The following is a 21,167-nucleotide window of genomic DNA, read 5'->3' on the forward strand; positions in this document are numbered from 1 at the left end:
CCCCACCGCACCCCCACCCCTACACACACACACATACACACCGCAGCAGATCAACAACGAAAGCGAAAGAGAGAAAAGTGAAACAAAACGCCGGGCGAAGGGGGGCAACCGTGAGCTGATTGTCTCAGCTCGAACGGCGTTTTGCCTCTTTGCTCGCTCTCCGCTTTCTGCCCTAGTCGACAGGTAGAAGAAAAACATGGATGGATGTTTCATCATGGGATGTTGTCAGGAGACACGTCAGTGTGATGATAAGTTGTTTTGAAAGTTACTTACTCACACTCGAGTTGAAAGATAAATAAGTATGAAAATTGGGTCTATGTTCAATGATGTTTTGGGGAAACCTCTTTCGGTCGCTTGTGTCTTCTGAGCGAGTTTCTGAACATTTTCGCAGATTAGTTGTATCATAAATGTTTGTCTATCTGTCGTCTTAAGACGAATTTCAGTTACATAAATACGGACATCATAAACAGAACGAAAAAGGCAGGTGATTGAGTTTATCACTTGAAACTACCAAAGTATTATGTTAATGTCATGGAAATACTGGGGCAGTAGAATTCTTTTTTCTTTTCGTTCGATTCGCACCGTACCCCCATCCCCCTTCGCACACACACACACACACACACACACACACACACACACACACACACACACACACACACACACACACACACTGGTACATACACACACACACACACAATCAATCAATCAATCAATCAATCAATATGAGGCTTATATCGCGCGTATTCCGTGGGTACAGTTCTAAGCGCAGGGATTTTTTTTTAATTTAATTTAATTTTTATTTTTTTATGCAATTTATATCGCGCACATATTCAAGGCGCAGGGGTTTATTTACTTATTTATTTACACACACACACACACACACACACACACACACACACACACACACACACACACACACACACACACACACACACACACACACACACACACACACACACACACACACACACACACACACACACACACACACACACACACACTGTGACTGAAACAGTGTCACTCATCACACGTAATCAAGGTTTACAAAAGTCGAGAGGTCGTTCGGTATATGCAGTAAACATTAAAAACTGTGTATATATAGATGCACCCACCTCCTACCTTCTCCTCCCCAAGCAGGTTAATCAGTACCCATTAGCACCAGGCAGTGAATGGCAGCTTGTCTATCGCAACCCAGTCTGCGGTGGGTGCATCATCACCTTCCACTTTCTGCGCAATTCCTTTGCCATCGAGTTCATGTCAGATTTGCCTCACAGGAAAGATTCAACACTTTGGGGCCTTTAGCTTTTTTTGCTATTTTTCAGTCTGAGGACCAACGCCTCAGTGAAACTCAAACATGTGAGCACGACTCTGCTACATCTCTATGAAAACGAATGTTGTGTTGACACTTCTTGGGGTTCATTTCTTCTTTTGTTTGACTTGCAGTTTAAACAGAACTTTACTTTTTCATTCTTTAAGCTTTTCAGTCTTGGGATTAATGCTGAAAGTGGAACGGATGAGCTATACCTCCATGGAAAACTTGTTTGTTGATGCACCTTGGGTTTAACGTTTTCCCTTCCGAGGTGTTTCATTATATTTAGTATATGATTCATTGTCTTATTTAATGCTAGTTTTGTTTCAACCACCACCGTCTCCAGTATCAAATCTGTTTTCGAGGTTCACTGGTGATAATGGGCGGACATGCCAGGATCAATAGTGATTTAGTTTTCTTAAATTCAGCCCGAAATCTCACATGGTTTTAATTGTCTTAAGACTGCGTTTGATGACAAATTACCGAGATCAACGTGTCAGCAATATATTGTTTTAAACTACAAGCTCAGCACAAGATCCAGATACTTCCGCGAACAATCTGGATGTCCTCCAACCCACATACCTGCACGTGAAAGTCCGTGCGAAGGTAGGTGGATAATGAGGACCCAGCGGGGGCTGACTGCTACCTCATTAGCATGTGTGTAAGGGCCACGGAACACGGGAAAGCTTTCACACTTTAGTGGGCACGTGCGCATCGGAACGGCATCCTTCTTCTGGGGGTAGTTGGATTGATCTTGGACGGTAGGGCCGCGTGTTGTGGTGATAGACTCTCTCTCAAATGTATATATATTGCCTGTGGGATTAAAGTGTTTACAAGGTTATCGTGACCCAGCGCTATCTATCACGCGACGAGCAGCACGAGCATTATCGCTGGATGGTGTACACATGTGCTGTGAAAGTCTCCTAAACATAGTGCACCTAGAATCTGAGCGGTGCAACGATATAGCGAGTTATGCATCTGGATCTCTTGTACATCTACATAGAGACAGCCAGAAAGACGGGAGGGCTCCAAAATGACACTCAAGGTTTTGATTCTTGTTCCTGCTAGTCACGATAAGGAAGAAAGGATTTAGAGGCTTAGCAGTATCAATAAACTATTTCCTCCGATTAAGGGGGGAGAATTGGTACATGAAATTCACAAAATGATACCCACCTTTACGTTTTCACCCTGTTACTGTCAGCCGTGGAATTGACGAAAGGACCTAGCGTTTACAGTGGCCATTTAGTCAAACGCCGTATCCTTCGAATATGGGGTCAAAGTTGCACAAAAAACCGACAGCCTCCAACATGACGTCTATAACGTTTCCATTCTAAGTTATATAGTACATGTACCACCATTCATGGAAGGGAAGGAAGGGCCCGTCGGATCCAACTTCGATTGTGGGTTGAAAATTGGTGGTTCACGAAAACGAAACAGGCTCCACAATGACTCCTCTATCGTTTCCATTCTATTATAGTAGCGCCATTCATGGAATGAAAGGAAGAGCCTAGCGACCAAGCAGTATCCATAATACTATATTCTTCGATTATGGGGTGATAATTGGCGGTGCACGAAAACCAGACTCCCCAATAACACCTATAAGTTTTCAGTTTTATAGTACCGCCATCAATGGAACGAAAGGAAAGACCTGGCGGACTGTTTGTATCCATAAACTATATCCTTCGATTATGGGGTGAAAATTGGCGGATACACGAACGCCAAACGGACGTTTCAATTCTAGTACCGCAAAAATAACGCCTATAACGTGTCCATGTTATTTAGTACCGCCATTCATGGAATGAAGGAAGGACTTGGCGGACTATTAGTATCCATAAACTATATCCTTCGATTATAGGGTGAAAATTGGCGGTTCACAAAAAACAGATCCACAATAACACCAATATAACGTTTCCATTCCGTTACCGTCAGACGTGGTATTCCCAATCTCGCGGGGCCAAAGGCAGTTACTGTCCCTCCTGATTAGGGACGTGCACCCTCAGGTGCGGAAGAGCGGGTCGTTAATCTCTGCACTTTCATCAACGAATTTGGGGGCTGAGTGGCCCCTCCGTGTCAGTGTGGGGGGTCTTGATATAATCTCCCCGCAACACAAACGAGACACTGATGGCGTAGATGGGCTACGCTTGTAACGCCTCATTCCGGACTCTCGTCCGACGTGGACCAGTTTTGCTCGGCACATGCAGACGACGCTGTGGGCTCGAGATACAAGACACAGCAAAGTCGTATGTGTGTACTGCAGCTGGCTGAAACTGGAAATAAGAAGAAACAAGTTGCAAGTTGGCATCTGTAGTTTTTGCTTAGTTTCTTGATTTTGATACACAAAATAGTTCATGCCATGACGCAGTTGGAGTTACGACAGGAGGAGCCTTGAGGAGCTTTTGCTCATCACATAGTTTATTAGGTTTGCAAGCGTGTTCGTGCGTGCGTGCGTGCGTGCGTGCATTTGTGTGTTCTTCGAGTTCGAAGATAGCCATCCAGCTGTTAATCTACATGATCGGAGGTATACCTCCGAATGCTTTTTACGACGTACACGATATATAAACTGATCTACTTAGCACGTGTGTGTGTGTGTGTGTGTGTGTGTGTGTGTGTGTGTGTGTGTGTGTGTGTGTGTGTGTGTGTGTGTGTGTGTACTCACTCAACTATACGCTGTCTTCCGTTAACAAAATCCCATTCAACTGTACTGGTTTTAGTATCTTTGGCCTTACAACCCGACTATGGACCAACATAGAACTGAAGATGGCTGGGTCAAAAGGAACCGTTATGGATCCTTGTGGTTTATTCTGTTTTTGCTCAGGTAGCTGAGGTGTAAACTTACTCTGCACAGACTTCTCATACCTAGTTGCAAATGTTTAGGTATTCTCACTTACTGTAACTCTTTCTTCTTTTGTAATTGAAGTAGTAGAAATATACCTTGCTAGACCACACTCCTGTTTTTAGTTGACTGATTTCGGTAGAAAGTCTCTGACACAAAGATGTACCTTAGATATTGCACAGCTGCGCTGCTTAGTGTAGCAATGGAATACCGCTGGTTTCACTGAGCTGGCAAATACGTTTTGATACCGAAGAATAACTTTCAGGTGTTGTTTGCTCTCTGCAGCACCGGGAGGCTGATTCATCGGCGGGGTAATAAGGTGAGCATTAGGCGCTTAAGTGCATCAGTCAGCAGGACATTACCTGCCTTCATCACCATGGAGATTGTGATACTGGAAGTGAAGGTCATTCAGAGCAAGGTAGTGAGATAGAGGGGATGGGGGTGGAGAATGAGAGGGAGAGATACAGAGAGAGAGAGAGAGAGAGAGAGAGAGAGAGAGAGAGAGAGAGAGAGAGAGAGAGAGAGGGAGAAATAGAAAAAGAAAGAGAGAGAGAGAGAGAGAGAGAGAGAGAGAGAGAGAGAGAGAGAAATAGAAAAAGAGAGATAGAAAGAAGGGGAAAGAGAGAGAGAGACAGACAGACAGACAGACAGACAGACAGACAGACAGACAGACAGACAGACAGACAGAGACAGAGTGGGAGGGAGAGAGACAGAGGGGGGAGGGAGAGAGAGACAGAGAGGGGTATGGAGAGTTAGTGTGTGTATCATCAATAGTTATCTTCTTGGCAACATGGAAGCTGCAGAAGGTGATACGTATCAGATGTTTATGACTGAGCGATCGAGAAGAAGAAGAAGAGATGTTTATGTAAGGCTTCTAAAAATGAGTAGGGAAAACCAAGAGCCAAGAAAGTTTGAAGCATTTTCAACACGGTCGTAATATGTGATTCGAACATTCGCAAGTACAGCGGGAATTTTTCAGTATTTGTTAATTTTTGTTATTGGGTACCAATTCTTAAAGAATGACACATATGAATATACAAACATTGAGAACAAATCCGAACACGGTCATGGCTGACGTGGCTTGTTCTTGACAATAACTTAATTTCAATTAATTTGAATATGTCCAAGCACTGCTAAATCTTGCCGTTTAAAGATGGTGACAAGAGAATGAACTCAATAGCCTGGGCGACCTAATACATTATACAGTAACACAGAATAACATTCCAGCCGTCAGAACTCACTCCCCTTTTCCTTGCGCGCAAACAGCACTAGTAGAAGGCTTTGGAATCCATCGCTCCATTCAAACAGAACCAGGCAAGCAAAAACGAAACCCTGAATAACCCCAACCACAGAGATCAGTGCTGATTTATCTGGCACTAGGGCGAAAACGGCGGTCTCGAACTGATTGAATTGGGTGAAGAGATACAACAAGCGAGGGCGAGGAAGCGACAGTTTGCGTGTGGACCGAGGGGCGTTTGATGTGCAATGTAACAAGTGGCTGGAATCTTCTGTCGCTGAAGAAGAAGACGCAGCAGAAGAAGCAGGAGAAGAAGTACAGTGAGACCTCCCTTTTAAGACCCTCCAAATTAAGACCTCCATCTCTATAAAGACGCTAGCGTCTTAGACTGTCTGTTCATAACGTCTCTAAAACCACCTCCATTTTAAGACTCCCATTTGTTCAAGACCCGATTTTCTCAGATTGTTGGGGGTCTTCGAAGAGGGGGTCCACTGCAGTGGAACCAGCAGAGACCATCGCCGTGGGGGAAGCCCTGGGCACCGCCATCTCTCGGTGGAGGTCGGAAGCCCTGGATGTTTGCCTGAATGGGGGACTGTCTCTTATCTCTCTCTCCTCCTCTGGCCCTCCGACCGTTTGATCTGTGAGGCAGCGCGGCCATGGGAAAACTGTGGCAGGAAATGTGGTGGGATTCTTGGCTGGCAACATGTGGGGATTCTTCTCACTTCGAAGGCTGTTAGTTAAATCTTGAGTGACATTGGTGCAGAAAAGCAGGAGTTTGGTGTTGGGGTCGGAGGGAAATGACAAGATCAGGTCGATTTCTGTGAGCTTAGCTAAAAGTTACGTTATATTGGGCGTTGTTATTGAAAATGGCAAACACCTCCCCCCTCCCATGTTTCTGTTGTTCTCTCTGTTGTTCCCTCTTTCTCTCCGTCTCTGTCTGTCTGTCTCTGTCTTTGTCTGTCTCTGTCTGCCTATCTGTCTCTGTCTGCCTATCTCTGTGTCTGTTTGCCTCTCTCTCTCTCTCTCTCTCTCTCTCTCTCTCTCTCTCTCTCTCTCTCTCTCTCTCTCTCTCTCTCTCTCTCTCTCTGAATCGAGGGCCGTGTTTTTCTTTTCCTGCTCAGGTTACCAACACAGGATATGTCAATGCTACACGCTTTCAGGCTGTTGTTATCCCTTTTCTTGGTCACAACTCTCGGGTGGCATGACCGTCCACAGTTTTGACAGTTTCTGTTCTTATCTATTCGTCTGGTCGTGTATTCATTTCTCATTTACAAGTCTGTTCTGGCATATCTCCAGCACATGATTACTTCCATACTGTCATTCAACAATTTTCTGTCCTGTCTGTTTCTGGTCGTGAACCGATGCAGGGTACGATTACTCTCATAATTTTGAGAGTTTTGTTGTTCTCTCTTTTCTGTTTTGCCTGTACAACACAAAACGACTTCCAAACAGCAAATAATTAATTATATTATCTCTGTTTCTAATCATGTGTCCAGCCTGGGACGGCGCCTATACATACACAGTGTTGTTCTCTTTTTTTCCTGTTAAATCTCCATCACACCATTTCTCCCGTGCCGTCGTTTTAGGGCAGTTTCAACAGTCCTCTGGTGCCCTGTCCAACATAGGATTTCCGTCATACCTTTCCGCCCCTTTCAGCACGGACAAGTACACGATCCCCACCTGATAGCCAAGGTGTTTGTTCGCTCATGACAGCTCTCTTCGCGCCGCTTGTCACCACGTTATGCGATATCTTTCAAACTGCAAATTGTTTCTTGTCGTTCTTCTTCTCCTATACTATATTTCTTTTTTCTTCCTCACCCCGTGGAAGGAAGACATGACACGCGGTGCCCACAGGGCGTGACCGACCTGTTATTTGCGTAAAGGTGTTGCGTGCGAGAGCGTGTGAATATTAATATTATAAGTATACCTGCGGCCAGAAAAAATGCAGCGGTTTTATTAAATGATAAGATTTTGTGTGGTGTAAAAGTTGCTTTCTTCCTTATGTGTGTACAGTTGTTGCAGGTGAGAACGTGTGAATGTATGCATGTCTCAGCCAGAATAACCAAGTATACCTGCGGCCAGAATAAATGCAGCATATTCATTAAATAAGAAGCGTTTGCGTGGTGTAAAAGGTTGATTTTTTCCCCGTGACCGACCTTATTCGCGTGCATTTGTGGCAGATTTGAATGTGTGAATGTATGCATGTCTCGGCAAGGACAGCTGCAGTAGAAATTGTTAAATGTAAAGCTTTCTGTGTAACGAGTGCGAACTATACTTCCACTTGTACTTTGACACTTTCTCTCGAAGAATCTGCCTGAAATGTATGTCTTGGTGTATGTCACAGTCATCTTTATTCATACTCCATGTTTTACAGTTTGTTTCTTTGCTTTCAACAGTAACAATAGAACGTAATATGTGGTCACTGGTGCAAGTCGAAAGGTCGGAACACGTCTGTTTCAGATTGACCCGTGAAGTGTTAACTTTCAAGAGCATTGGATGACGATCAGGTGGCAGCAAGTTTGAGTAAAATGCAGGTTGTGTTGCGGTTTTCTTTAGTCACAGTATACAACGAAATAGATCAGGATTCACACAGCTTTGAGAGCGTATTAGCCTCGTGTGTACTTAGTCGGGCGAGTAATTGGTTGATCATGTGATATGGAGTATATGTTGCTTTCTGTGCGTATGGTTTATGACGAAGCATTCTGTGAAGAGTAAGTTTAGTCACGGTGAAAGATTGAAACATGTCTGACAGAAGAAGATGCAGAATGGTTACTTACGTGTTCCCAGCGCGGGTAACAAAGGTAGGCATTTTAAATGTATTTCATAGTTACCTGAAGCATTACAAATGCCACAGAATTATCTCGCTCTCTAGCTCTCTCTCTGTCTCCGTCTCTCTCTGTATCTCTGTCTCTGTCTCTCTCTCTGTCTGTCTCTGTCTCTCTCTCTCTGTCTCTCTGTCTGTCTCTCTGTCTCTCTGTCTCTGTCTCTCTGTCTCTGTCTCTGTCTCTCTGTCTCTCTCTCTCTCTCTCTCTCTCCATCTTTTCCTTCTCCCCTTTCTCTCCTTTTTCTGGGCGCAGAGTCTCAGACATGACATCACGATGTATCCACAGCGTGGAACAAAAACTGGAAACGCCTCCATTGTTGTTTCTACGTCAGATTACCGACCAGAAAAAAAGCAGAATCCCAGCCCCAACTCCAGCCTTCCTCCTACCTGAGCCGTGGAGTGACAGAGGCACTCTCCCACTGACTTATTTATCCAGTACCTGCGCAGGGGGCCTCGTGTTTCTGCCCGCACCTTCCCGGCATCCTCCGCCAGCCTTCCCAGCATGCTGCGGCAGGTGGACGCAGCTTCCGGGAGCCACGGGAAGTGCTCAGCGGCTTCTTAGCGGCCAATTTGTCGTGTGTTTCTAATTTCCTATCTTCGCCCTCCTCAACCCTGGCAGGAGTTTTAGAGTGTGTGTTTTCCTTGCTTCCTTCCGTCTTCTTTCCTTTGGCAGTTCCAACCCCCAGCCCCACCTCACCCCATTGCTTTACTCATGCAAAGCTTCGCTCCCTGTGACCCTGATGTTTCTTGGCAAGTCGAACATCGTTCGAGAATGACTTATCTGCAAGCGCCATCTTCGCTGCTAGGAGGGAAAATACTTCTAGGTAAAAAAAATAATAAAAATAGAGAAAGAGAGAGAGAGGGAGAGGGGGGAGCAGAGCAGACACAGAAGACTTGAAAACGCAAGTCTTCTTCAATATTGTAGTGCCTAAACGATTCGTTCTTATTTTATATCCCTTAGAGCGACGGCAATAAGGCAGTTTTTGGGTCATAAACGCTTGGCACGTCGCAAAAATACACAACAGAAAAGCAGCAACATCTCGTTCAGAAAAAAATGCTTTGGGAATTGCGCCCATACAATGTTGCTACCTGTGAATATCGCAGAATACGTCCTTATCTTCACCTGTATGGTTTTTCTGTTTGTGCTACTTAATTGATGTGCCGTGTCTCGATATAGTTGAGATGACACTGGTCGGACATTTAATTCACAAGGGCATTGTTTCCATCCTGATGATAGCATTGTTACCACATGTCTTTGCCCACATCCACAGGGATGTTAGGCATCGAGAAGTTATACAGCCTTTGTCTCTGAAGACCACACAGCGGTGGTACTCACCCATTGCCCTTTGCAGTACTGCCAAGCCTGATCCTGTGCAATGAGTATAGAGCATGCAAGGCCATATTTCGGTGTTACAGCAGTGTAACCTTGTGTTTATAAATACCCACAACTATGGTGTTTGACCATGACTGCTACAGCGTGCTTTCATTCTGCATTTTATATCAAGCACTGCTACCCGTTTTCAACCCCTGGCAGTGTGGTGCTACCACCATCGTCGTGGAGAGACCCTCAAGCGATGTAGTCCAGTTTAAAAAAAATACTACAGCAACCCTACTTTGAGTTGTCAAATCCTGCTATAATACTGCTCATCCGTGACATGTCCTGAAGACCCTGCAGCAAAACCTCCCGGGGGCTGGGGCCAAAGATTCACTTTGTACAATCTTTGTTGGGGCCATGGTTGTAGGCTGGGAAGTAGTGTCAGGCTGGGGCTGAGGCCAACGATTCTCTTTGTACAATCTTTGTTGGGGCCATGGTTGTAGGCTGGGAAGTAGTGTCGGGCTGGGGCTGAGGCCAAAGATTCTCTTTGTACAATCTTTGTTGGGGCCATGGCACAGACACAGAAATGTCTGTGGGGCCATGGCTGTAGGCTGGGCAGTAGTAGTATCAGACCCCCTGAGGTGGGCCTTGTTGTGTAGGGCCCGCTACACGGGGGCTGAGTGCTTCCCGCTCCGCGCCTCGCTCTGCATGGCAGCCATGGCGTGTCAGGTTTTAATGGCTGTAACCGGACCCCGCCAACCTCTGCCAGCAATTTCTTGCTTCAAGCAGCAGTGTATTTAAAGCCTCCCCCCACCCCCCAACATCTCTTTTCTTTAGATATTTTTTTTGAAAGGTGGGGGTATTTAGAACCTCTTTTCGCCTCTTTACCGGCAACCTTCCTTTTCTCCGTTTGAAAGGAGAACAGGATGATGTGGGGTCGGGGTGGAGGTAGGAGAGGAGAAGGGGGTTAGTTCTTTGTCCCTCCCCTGTTCAGCTACTTGCTGTTCCGCGATAGGTTTTGAAGGAGGGATTTGGGGTATTATGGGCTCACCGTGTAGCCACGGCTCTTCTTGGTAAGGTTCCAGAACCTGTCTAGCTGGAGGTGAGGAGGTCCCTCCCTCCTCGTTCTTTCCCTTTTCTCCTCTCCCTCTTCCTCCTTTACCTTCCACAGCTTCATTCCCGTTTCATTCCACCCGTTTTTCTTTTCTCGGCCCTGCCATTGAAGTTCGTAGACTAAGATCCGAGCCTCCTCTTTCTCACCTCACCGGTGGAGAACCCACACGCTCTCTACTCCTGCTGTTGCCTCCCACCTCTTCAGCGCCCTCTTCAGGCCCAGCCAGGCGTGACAAATTGGGCACACAACTCGCTGTGGCGCGGTTGTCGCCCTTTGTGCTCCTGTCAAGGCTTCCTGGGGCTGGGAATTCTTGGAGTTTTCGCGAGAGTTCTCTCTCTTTTGAGTATTGGAGAGTCATTAAAGGACTGTGTTAAAGGGAAAAAAAGTCGGTCTTGATAATTATGTCCAGGTGATGGATGAGCTCTGTTTGTGACCTTGGAGAATGTTGGATTATTTTGAAAGTTGTTATGGGGGTATTATGAACGAAGAAAATTGCTAATTTGACATTTTCAACGTGTTCGTCAATAGCAACAAATTAGAGGTTATTGAAGGAACTTATTGACAGCTTCAAGTGGTTGACGTTTGTGATTATTCTTGCAGTTCGCAAGCTTGCAGACTGTGTTATTGTTTCTTAACAAAAATATTTAGTTATCTAGTTGTTTTGTTAGTTATTTTTCATTTATTTATATTTTGCAAATGGACATCAACTGTCCACTGTCAAATTGTCAAACTTTTTTTTTACAAGTCAAATCAATTAAAATCACGTGAATGTAGTTTTATTGTCTTCTTACAAACTCTTTCTTTCTATTTGTAGCAAATTATTTCTAACCCCATTACCACAATCCCCAATTAACACGCACTCACACACGTTACAACCCAGTTTCATCAACACTTTTATCAGATGTTGTATACAACCTTCAGGCATTAAAAGTAAAAGCAAATTCTATTCAGAACGTTATTGCTTTTGAATTTCTGAAGGCTAACGTCATTTTTAAGCCTCCTCCCATCCAATGCGCACAAAATTAAAAAAAAAAAAAAGACTTGCCTTCCATCTTGGCCATTAGAGCGCCACAATTGCTCGGAACGGGCAAAGCAAAACGGTAAATGAACCTTTAGCGCCGGGGAGAATCCTTTCAGAGACCTCTGCGCAAATATGGGGGATTTTTGCGGGCAGTTAATACAGGCATTGCGGCACAGGCGTTTCTATTGCCGTTTTAGTCTTTCTCGGACTTTCCTCTCTCTCTCCATTGATTCCCTCCAAGTCGCAATCGGCTGATTCAACTGACCCCAAAATTGCTTTGAGAAAGTCAATAGATTCAATCTGCAGCGTGGAGGTCTTTAAGAGGTTTCTTAGCGGCCCTCGCCTGTCCAGAAAGAGCGGTGGAAACAATGCTCGTTTATTGATTGCATTGTGACACGGCAGTGCAAATCACAGGCACTGGGCGTATAAGCTCATTTTGTGTCATCCAGCTCTGGGCGTGTAACATCTTTTTTTTTCATCCAGCACTGGGCGTGTAAGACCATTTTGTTCCATCGAGCAATGGGCTTGTAAGATCTTTTTGTTTCATCCAGCACTGGGCGTGTAAGACCATTTTGTTCCATCGAGCAATGGGCTTGTAAGATCTTTTTGTTTCATCCAGCACTGGGCGTGTGATATCATTTTGTTTCATCCAGCACTGGGCGTGTTATATCATTTTGTTTCATCCAGCACTGGGCGTGTGATATCATTTTGTTTCATCCAGCACTGGGCGTGTTATATCATTTTGTTTCATCCAGCACTGGGCGTGTAAGATCATTTTGTTTCATCGGCGTGTGATATCATTTTGTTACATTCAGCACTGGGCGTGAAAGATCATTTTGTTTCATCCAGTAATGGACGTGAACGATCATTTTGTTTCATCCAAGACTGGGCGTGAACGATCATTTTGTTTCATCCAGCACTGGGCGTGTAAGATCATTTTGTTTCATCCAGCACTGGGCGTGTGATATCATTTTGTTTCATCCAGCACTGGGCGTGTGATATCATTTTGTTTCATCCAGCACTGGACGTGTGATTTTGTTTCATCCAGCACTGGACGTGTAATATCATTTTGTTTTATTCACCGAAGTTAATGCTTTGTTAATAATGAAGATAATTAGCTGGAAGAAGATGACGAAGGAATAACGAAACTATAATTCATACCAGTCTTCTGATTCAAAGAACCACAATGCCAACGATGTTAATGCTGATTTAGTGTTGATGACAATGAGCTATAGGAAAGGACTGAGATGACAATGACGAAGGAATAAAGGAAAAATAATTGATATCAGTCTCTTGACACGGTCGTTCTAATTTTAACCCTTACCCTAGCCCTAACCCTAACCGCAGTGACCACGAGGAGAGAGGAGGAGGAGGAATAGGAGGAGGAACCAACGAACAGCCGCCATAATGAGATGCGATTGGATGAATACCTTTGACACGTCGGTCCTTCTGGGCCTCAGAATCAGCGCTGATGAAAAGAATGACACGAAGAAGAAAAGGAGGAAGAAGAGGAGGAATAGAACTCCAGTTATAAGAGAAGAAAACATAAGAAGAAACATTGAAATAATATCGTGTGAATGGAACCACAACGTCAAACGAGATACTGTCCCTCCGTCAGATAAACTCATGTTTTCTTTTTTCGCCTCCTGCAGCCCTTGATACCCCCACCTACACCCCCATACTCGCCTTTTCCACCCACCCTTTGCCCAAACTCATCTACTCTTACAAGCACGTTAATGATTTTAAAATGTGGTTTTAAAAGTTTCAGATGCCTGTGGCATTGAATGAAAACGTGCCGTGACAAGGTTGGCGTAAAGTAATGGAGTAATCACGTTTCGTGATAATCTCGTTTTTCTTCTCTTTTTGTCACTCCACCAAAGCCTTGATCAACCATTTTTATACTTTTTCTCTCTCTTGTTTCTTGAGCAAAGAGAATAGACTATATAGCGTTTAGCACACTTCTTTGCTGCTTTTGCGCGTAGTTTTGTTTTTGTGTGTGTGTGTCAGTTTTTCATTGTTGTTTCTTTCGTTTCTCTGTGTGTGTGTCTCTGATGTTTTGCTGAATGTCGTGAATAATCTATTTTACTCGAAACATGCATTTTACTTAAAAAAGAAATCATGATGTAAAAGTAAATTGATTTCTTTCCGTTATGTTTTGAGAGAGAGAGAGAGAGAGAGAGAGAGAGAGAGAGAGAGAGAGAGAGAGAGAGAGAGAGAGAGAGAGAGAGAGAGAGAGAGAGAGAGAGAGAGAGAGAGAGAGAGAGAGAGAGTTTTAACCATGCTGAAAACCTTCGCTTGAGACAACAAAAAAGCATGAACAAAATGTTGCTTGTATAAGACTGCTTTCGCCACCAGCATTACTGCAGAGGGGCTTTTATTTTTTCCTGCCAGACATGTTATTAGAGAAAGTTCACTCAGAAGCTGCACATGGTGGTTTCTAACAGAAAAGAGAGAAAGGGGCAAAAGAGCACAAACAAGCTGAAAAAGGGAGGCAACGCCAGTAAAAGTCTCCGGGGTGTGGAGTTACCTCGTAGAAAACGTCACTAAACTTCTCCCATGAGGATGGAATTACATACAAATTATGTTCTTTGAGAATCATAACGGTCTCGGAGGGGCCACGGGTCTGGAACCATTACCCCTTGCCGTGCAAGCCTAGCCGTCCATCTGGAGGGATTGGGAGGGGATTATACACTCTGACATCGTGTCCATTTTCACTTCCGTTTAGGTCCAGGTCGCTCGGATGGGGCGTTTTCATTGGTACGGAATGATCGGTGTGTGTGCTGTCGTGGGGTTTGGTTAGGCTGGTATTAGATCCTATTAGCCTTAAGTTGCTACAATATATTTGTTTCTGACAGTGAGTGCTTTTATTGTTGCTGATCGAACTGATGCCTCTGGAAGAACATCAAAGGTGCAGGGCTTTTTTTAACAGAAGTAGCCACATTCGTTGTCACGAATCTGTTTCTGTTTGCATTAACTATTTATTTGTTGAATATTATCTTCCATTGGAAAGCCGTGAAAAGTTCAAATACTACCTATCCGCGCTCAGGTTATTGATCACTCCTCACATGCTGTGGATTTTAAAGAAAAACGTTACCTGGTAAGGTTCTGAATTCCTCAACGTCGTAGCAAATAATTATACGCAAGGTGCAAAGTGACCAGCCAAATACTGCCGATTCTGTTTCCGTCACCTCCGCGTCACCGCTAAAAAGAAAGTCTTGTAAACATTTTGTTGTTGTTGCTTCATTGTCAATAACTCGCACAACAACATTTTTGAAAACGCTCACACTTGTATATGTTCATGCCGAAAGTGTACGCAAAGCCGACATAATGGTCTGTGCATGGTCGTCGATGTGCGCACATACTGCATCTTTAATAAATCGTGTTTAAAGGTCATGAACTCGCCTTATTTACATCCGATACCGAAAAACCTTGATCGCTCGCAGAGCATTTTAATGGGTGCGCAGAATGGACAAAGAGCCAGTGATGGCCGATAACACGTGTAACGTGTACGTTAACAGACGGGTATCTTCGCGTGGCTGTTACTTCCGTTGCCATCACCATGCATTAGGGGAGGGCTGAAAGCAAGTCATGAAAACCACATGAAAACATAACATCAGAAACACTCTCTCGTGTTATATCAAACAGCCTCACACACACAAAAAATCACCCCAAAACACTTACAAGAAAAGAACACACACGTACACAAACACACATCAGAACCCCATTATGTGTGCCTGTTGTGAATTCAAAACGTAAGAAATAAGTAAGAAAAGGTAAATCGATGAATAAATCAATGAACGAATAAATCGATTATGATATATTACTCAATCAATACATTGATTGACCATGATTTAATAAATACATACATGAAAAATAGAAATAACCATTGGTTCACTCACTCAAAATTATAGACAATTGACTCATTGCAACGCCTGTGCCAACACCGAGTTTTATTTACAACCGTTGCCTTCCACATTGAAGTGAGGGAAACTAAACTAGTAAGTGCAGAGGTGCAAAATAATGACTGGCACCGTGATTTATGCACAACAATTAAGCGATGAGAAGAGAGTCTCCAACAATAATATCTCGATCCGATTGTACTGGCACGCTTTACATCATACACACGTATCCAGTGAGATGAACTCTTTACTTTGGCTCCTTCTGGGTCAGGCTCACTTATTGTGCATAGGGGGACAGTGTGTGAGCGCTCATGAGTGTGTAACAAGTGCGAGTGACGTTAACTACAATAAACGATTTTATCATCACACTGTTCTTTTTGTACGCATTTAAGCAGATGTACACACAGCCCCCCCCCCCCCACACACACACACACGGCCCCTCATACACACTCACGCGTATATATACACACACACACACACACACACACACACACACACACGCACTTTCTTTTCTTTCTTTTTTTCTTTATTTGGTGTTTAACGTCGTTTTCAACCACGAAGGTTATATCGCGACGGGCACACACGCACACACACACATTCATACACTCGAACCTGCCCTGACGACAACTCTCGATAACAACTTCTTGCACACAAGGACATACCCAAAGGATCCCAAGCGGGTTTGTCCCCCCCCCCCCCCCACACACACTAAATTACCTTTTAATAACGACCAACTGTCTACATCGACCACTTCTGGTCTTTCCCTTGAGTGGTCGTTATAGACAAGTTTGATGATACCTTGACCACGGCGTGTGATTTTGTTCTTTCCCTTCTTCCATACAGGAATCACACCCACTAATACTGGCACTAGTAACCAGCATTGTTTTTCAATCCATAAACGTGATTACCTTCGCAGACTGCTTCGTTTGTTTTAGGGGCAAAGCTATTATACGCTCTTTCGTCGGTTAATATTAACAGTCTGTTTCCTGTTCGTTTGTTGCAGATTTAATTTGACCATCTTTCAACGTTTGGTTGACATCCCCATTGTCTTCCGAGATTAAGACCAGGACAACATAATTAACAACGACTGACAGCCAGTCACTGCAGGGCAAACTTGTTGCTGTTGACTGCGAGTTCACTGTGGTAAGTTAATTTTACGGATTTTTTAAAAAGCTTTTTTGTTTCGGTTTTTGTTTACACAAGAAAGTGCCTATACTGCCTGTATTGCATTAACACAAATATGTAATGCTGGTAAGAGTATTGTGTAGTAAGCTTCTTTATTTCAACAATTGGTGTGAAACTAAGCAACAAACAAACATAAGATATAACAAGTCGCGTAAGGCGAAAATGCAACATTTAGTCAAGCTCAGTTGAACTCACAGAATGAAACTGAACGCATTTTTTCCGCAAGACCGTACACTCGTAGCATCGTCTGTCCACCGCTCGTGGCAAAGGCAGTGAAATTAACAATCCAGAAAAGCGCGGTAGCGGTTGCGCTGAGGAGGATAGCCCACTTTTCTATATCTCTATTCTTTTTAACTCTCTGAACGTGTTTTTAATCCAAACATATCATATCTATATGTTTTTGGAATCAGGAACGGACAAGGAATAAGATGAAATTGTTTTTAAATCGATTTCGGAAATTTAATTTAATCATAATTTTTATATTTTTAATTTTCAGAGCTTGTTTTTAATCCGAATATAACATAATTATATGCTTTTGGAATGAGAAAATGATGGAGAATACGATAAACGCATTTTTGGATCGTTTTATAAAAAAAAATTTAATTACAATTTTCAGATTTTTAATGACCAAAGTCATTAATTAATGTTTAAGCCACCAAGCTAAAATGCAATACCAAAGTCCGGTCTTCGTCAAAAATTGCTTTGCCAAAATTGCAATCAATTTGATTGAAAAATGAGGGTGTGACAGTGCCGCCTCAACTTTTACAAAAAGCCGGATATTGCGTCATCAAAGACATTTATCGAAAAAATGAGAAAAAAAACCGTCTGGGGATATCATACCCAGGAACTCTCATGAAAAATGTCATACAGATCGGTCTAGTAGTTTACTCTGAATCGCTCTACACACACACACACACACACGCACACGTACACACACACACACACACACACACACACACACACACACACACACACACACACACACACACACACACACACACACATACACCACGACCCTCGTCTCGATTCCCCCCTCTATGTTAAAACATTTAGTCAAAACTTGACTAAATGTAAAAAGCATTGGAAAATTAAGGCTACAGAAAGAGAGAGAGAGAGAGAGAGAGAGAGAGAGAGAGAGAGAGAGAGAGAGAGAGAGAGAGAGAGAGAGAGAGAGAGAGAGAGAGAGAGAGAGATTGGATTGGATTGGATTGGATTGGATTGTTTACTCATTTAGGCCATAGCCCCTTGTGAGGGGGTTGAACATACATACAATCACATAATGACATTTGCACACAAATCAAATGAAATAAATCATACACGAACTAAGACATTACATTTCAAATAAAATATATCGTAGGCTTACATGAACTAAGACATAACAACACTACGTAGCCGAAATGCTTTGTACACATAAACTGACAACTTTCGAACAATACCTTCATTCACAGATGCCATAAGCATAGAAAACTTGTGTAAACTTGGGTTTCTGTAAAACTTAGCAGGAATAAACTGGCATCGCAAATCACGAAGTGCGGGGCAACAAAGCACAAAATGAAACTCATCTTCCTTACGTTCCCCGCACAATGGTCATAACAACATATCCGCATCGTATCTCTTATATCGATTAACGTGCACAAATAGTTATGTTATTCCACCTCGGAATCTTGCCATAATAATTTTAAAATGCCTATCCATGTTCAATAATAAATAAGGTTTGTGCACAGTGCAAAATGTCCTATATAACGCAAATCTATCACTGTTCTGAACATGAAAATTTCATTCCTGCCATCTACAATCAATCAATCTTTCTCTGAAATCTTTCAAAAAACGGTTCTCATCTTGCACTCCTTGATTCATCCATACAAACCCAAAACCATTCTGACATAATTTACAACGTATGCTAGACACCCAGTTTCTTTTACCTCTTTCATCCAGTTCACGCAACATTTTATAGGCTTTATGTGGCAATCTATTTACGTCCATTCTTAATTTTTTCATTTTTTTTTCATTTTCATTACTTTATTGTCCCATCGCTGGGAAATTCGGGTCGCTTCCTCCCAGTGGAAAGCTAGCAGCAACGGAGTCGCGCTACCCAGGTGTCTGCGTGTTTAGGTGTATTCAGCCACCTGCACTTATGGCAGAATGACCAAGGTCTTTTACGTGCCATTGTGATGACACGGGGGTGGGACATGGCTTCCGTCTCTGGGTCTGCACATAAAGTTGACCCGTGTCCGTCCCGGCCCGAATTCGAACCTGCGACCTTCCGATCACAAGTCAAGTGCTCTACCATCTGAGCTACCGGGCCCCCCTTAACAACTTCAACCAATATTTAACACAACGTATTGCAGCATTCACATAAATGGGATACCTATTCATCTCGCCGTACACAAAATCGTTGGGTGTGCGTGATCCAACACCAAGAAATGTCTTTAGGGCAAATAAATGAACTTTTTCAGACTGTAATGCAGATTTCTCAAGACCCCACAGTTCAGCTCCATATATTGCAATTGGCAAAACCTGAGAATCAAATAATTTTAAATAAACTTTCAAATTATTATTACCAAGCTTGGACAAATGTAATTTACACAACAATGCGTTTTTCGCTTTGCTTGCAAGGTCACAACAAGTGGCGGTAAAACTGAGTTTTGTGGAGCACAATATTCCTAAATACTTATAAACATTAACCACTGGCATTATCTTTCCATCATACTTTAATTTCTCTCTTACACTCAAGTATCCACCCTTCCGAAAAACAGTGGGGCACTGCGGTTATGAAATTAAAAGCCCCTCCTGTTTTTGGAACCGCAGGAGCTTTCTAGTTTGCTGTTAGGTAGATTTTTGGTTCCTCTTTCCTGTCATGCTCTCTTTTTCTTCATGAATTCTTTTCTTTTTTCTGCCTTCTTGCTCATTCACCTGTATTTTTTCCAAAAATCTCTTCTCTTGCCGCTTGTCTCGCGATTCATGTATAGTTTAATCTGTTAGTGTTCTGATGTAAGTCCAGCAGTAGATAGGTTAAGCCTATTTTAACATACTGGAAACTGGTAATCTTCCAGTAGGTATTAATTTAGTTTTACTAAAGCCTGCTGGGACACAAGTAATGGGTTAGTGCATTTGTAAACAGGAATCGCTTGACAAGTGGCCCCCTTCATCCCCCCCTTCCTCGTCCTGATATGGCTCTGCGTAGTCGGCTGGACGTTAAGCAACAAATAAACAAACAAACAAACAAACAACGATCTTAATGTTATTCATATTTACTTTAAGGTGTAAATTTGATGCTGCATGTTGCAAATTATTCAACTGCGTCTGTAGACCAACCACAGTCTCAGATAATACAAAAAATCATCAGCCAATAATAAAATAAATAGCTCCATATAATCATTCCAAAACTGTGCACCATGTCTTCCTTTTTCAATAATTTCCAAAGCCAACTCGTTTATAAAGAGAGAAAACAAAAGAGGACTACAAACATCACCTTGTTTCACACCGGAGGTACACTTGATATAATCAGTCAAATGTACACCACATTTCACTCAGCATTTAACATTTTCATACATACTTTTAATGCAACGGAACAACTTTCCTTTTAGGCCATTTTTCAACAAAATTGGCCACATCAGGTTACGATCGATAGAATCAAAATGAAATGCTTTTTCAAAATCTATAAATGCCACATAGAGTTTACGATTTCTGTGGCTTCTGTGGCTATTGAAAACACAGTCTGAGAGAGAGAGAGAGAGAGAGAGAGAGAGAGAGAGAGAGAGAGAGAGAGAGAGAGAGAGAGAGAGAGAGAGAGAGAGAGAGAGAGAGAGAGATTTTGTCCTTTGACTCAGGACCGCCATGATGTAAAGAAAAAAAACCTAAGTGAAACACCTTATTGTTCTTGTCTGAAGTAAATGTACGTCGAAGGGCTTTTTCATACAAAACTTGTTGTCTGATTTATCAACAACAAAAACTGCACGTTGCTCTCTATGCTAGGGATGTATTTTTTTGTCTTTGGTATCAAAGAGAGAAAGGGAATGGGGAAGGAGGTTCATAGGACATCATTATAGAGAGGAAAGGTTTGGTAGATGGAGAAGATGAAAGAGACGATGAAGATCAATGCCACGAATTGCGGAGAGATGGAGCGCCTTTCCTGTCTTACCTTATCATATTTTGCCAAGATGGTATTTTGTTCGATTCATCTTCGAAAAAAATACCTCGCGTCCACCATAATAACATCTTCCAAGTAATTACAACGATCCTTATCGATTTTACGTCGATCTCTTGTCTTGTCGTCTGCTGCTCTTCTGCTCCTTAGCGACATCTCGTGGCGCTCGAGACATCTCGCGGCATGACGTCTTCCCGAAGGGAGAGCATTCCTGTAATCCTTCATCAAAAATAGTTCGTCGTAATTACTTGCCCATCGCTCTCAGTTGAAGAAACAAGGGTGA

The 21,167-nt window shown here is 43.1% G+C and overlaps 1 protein-coding gene across 4 annotated transcripts in view; it reads left to right on the plus strand.

Annotated features, from left to right (window-relative positions):
• The window catches only part of LOC138959586 (frizzled-5-like), a 122,840-nt gene that overhangs the window by 60,776 nt on the left and 40,897 nt on the right, over nt 1–21,167 (plus strand). For all 4 annotated transcript variants that reach the window (XM_070331127.1, XM_070331128.1, XM_070331129.1 and 1 more), the window contains one exon: nt 16,556–16,695. The gene's annotated coding sequence lies outside the window, so the exon portion shown is untranslated. The remainder of the gene's footprint in view (nt 1–16,555; nt 16,696–21,167) is intronic.

The sequence above is a fragment of the Littorina saxatilis genome, linkage group LG2, assembly GCF_037325665.1.
Source record: "Littorina saxatilis isolate snail1 linkage group LG2, US_GU_Lsax_2.0, whole genome shotgun sequence".
Lineage (NCBI taxonomy): Eukaryota > Metazoa > Mollusca > Gastropoda > Littorinimorpha > Littorinidae > Littorina > Littorina saxatilis.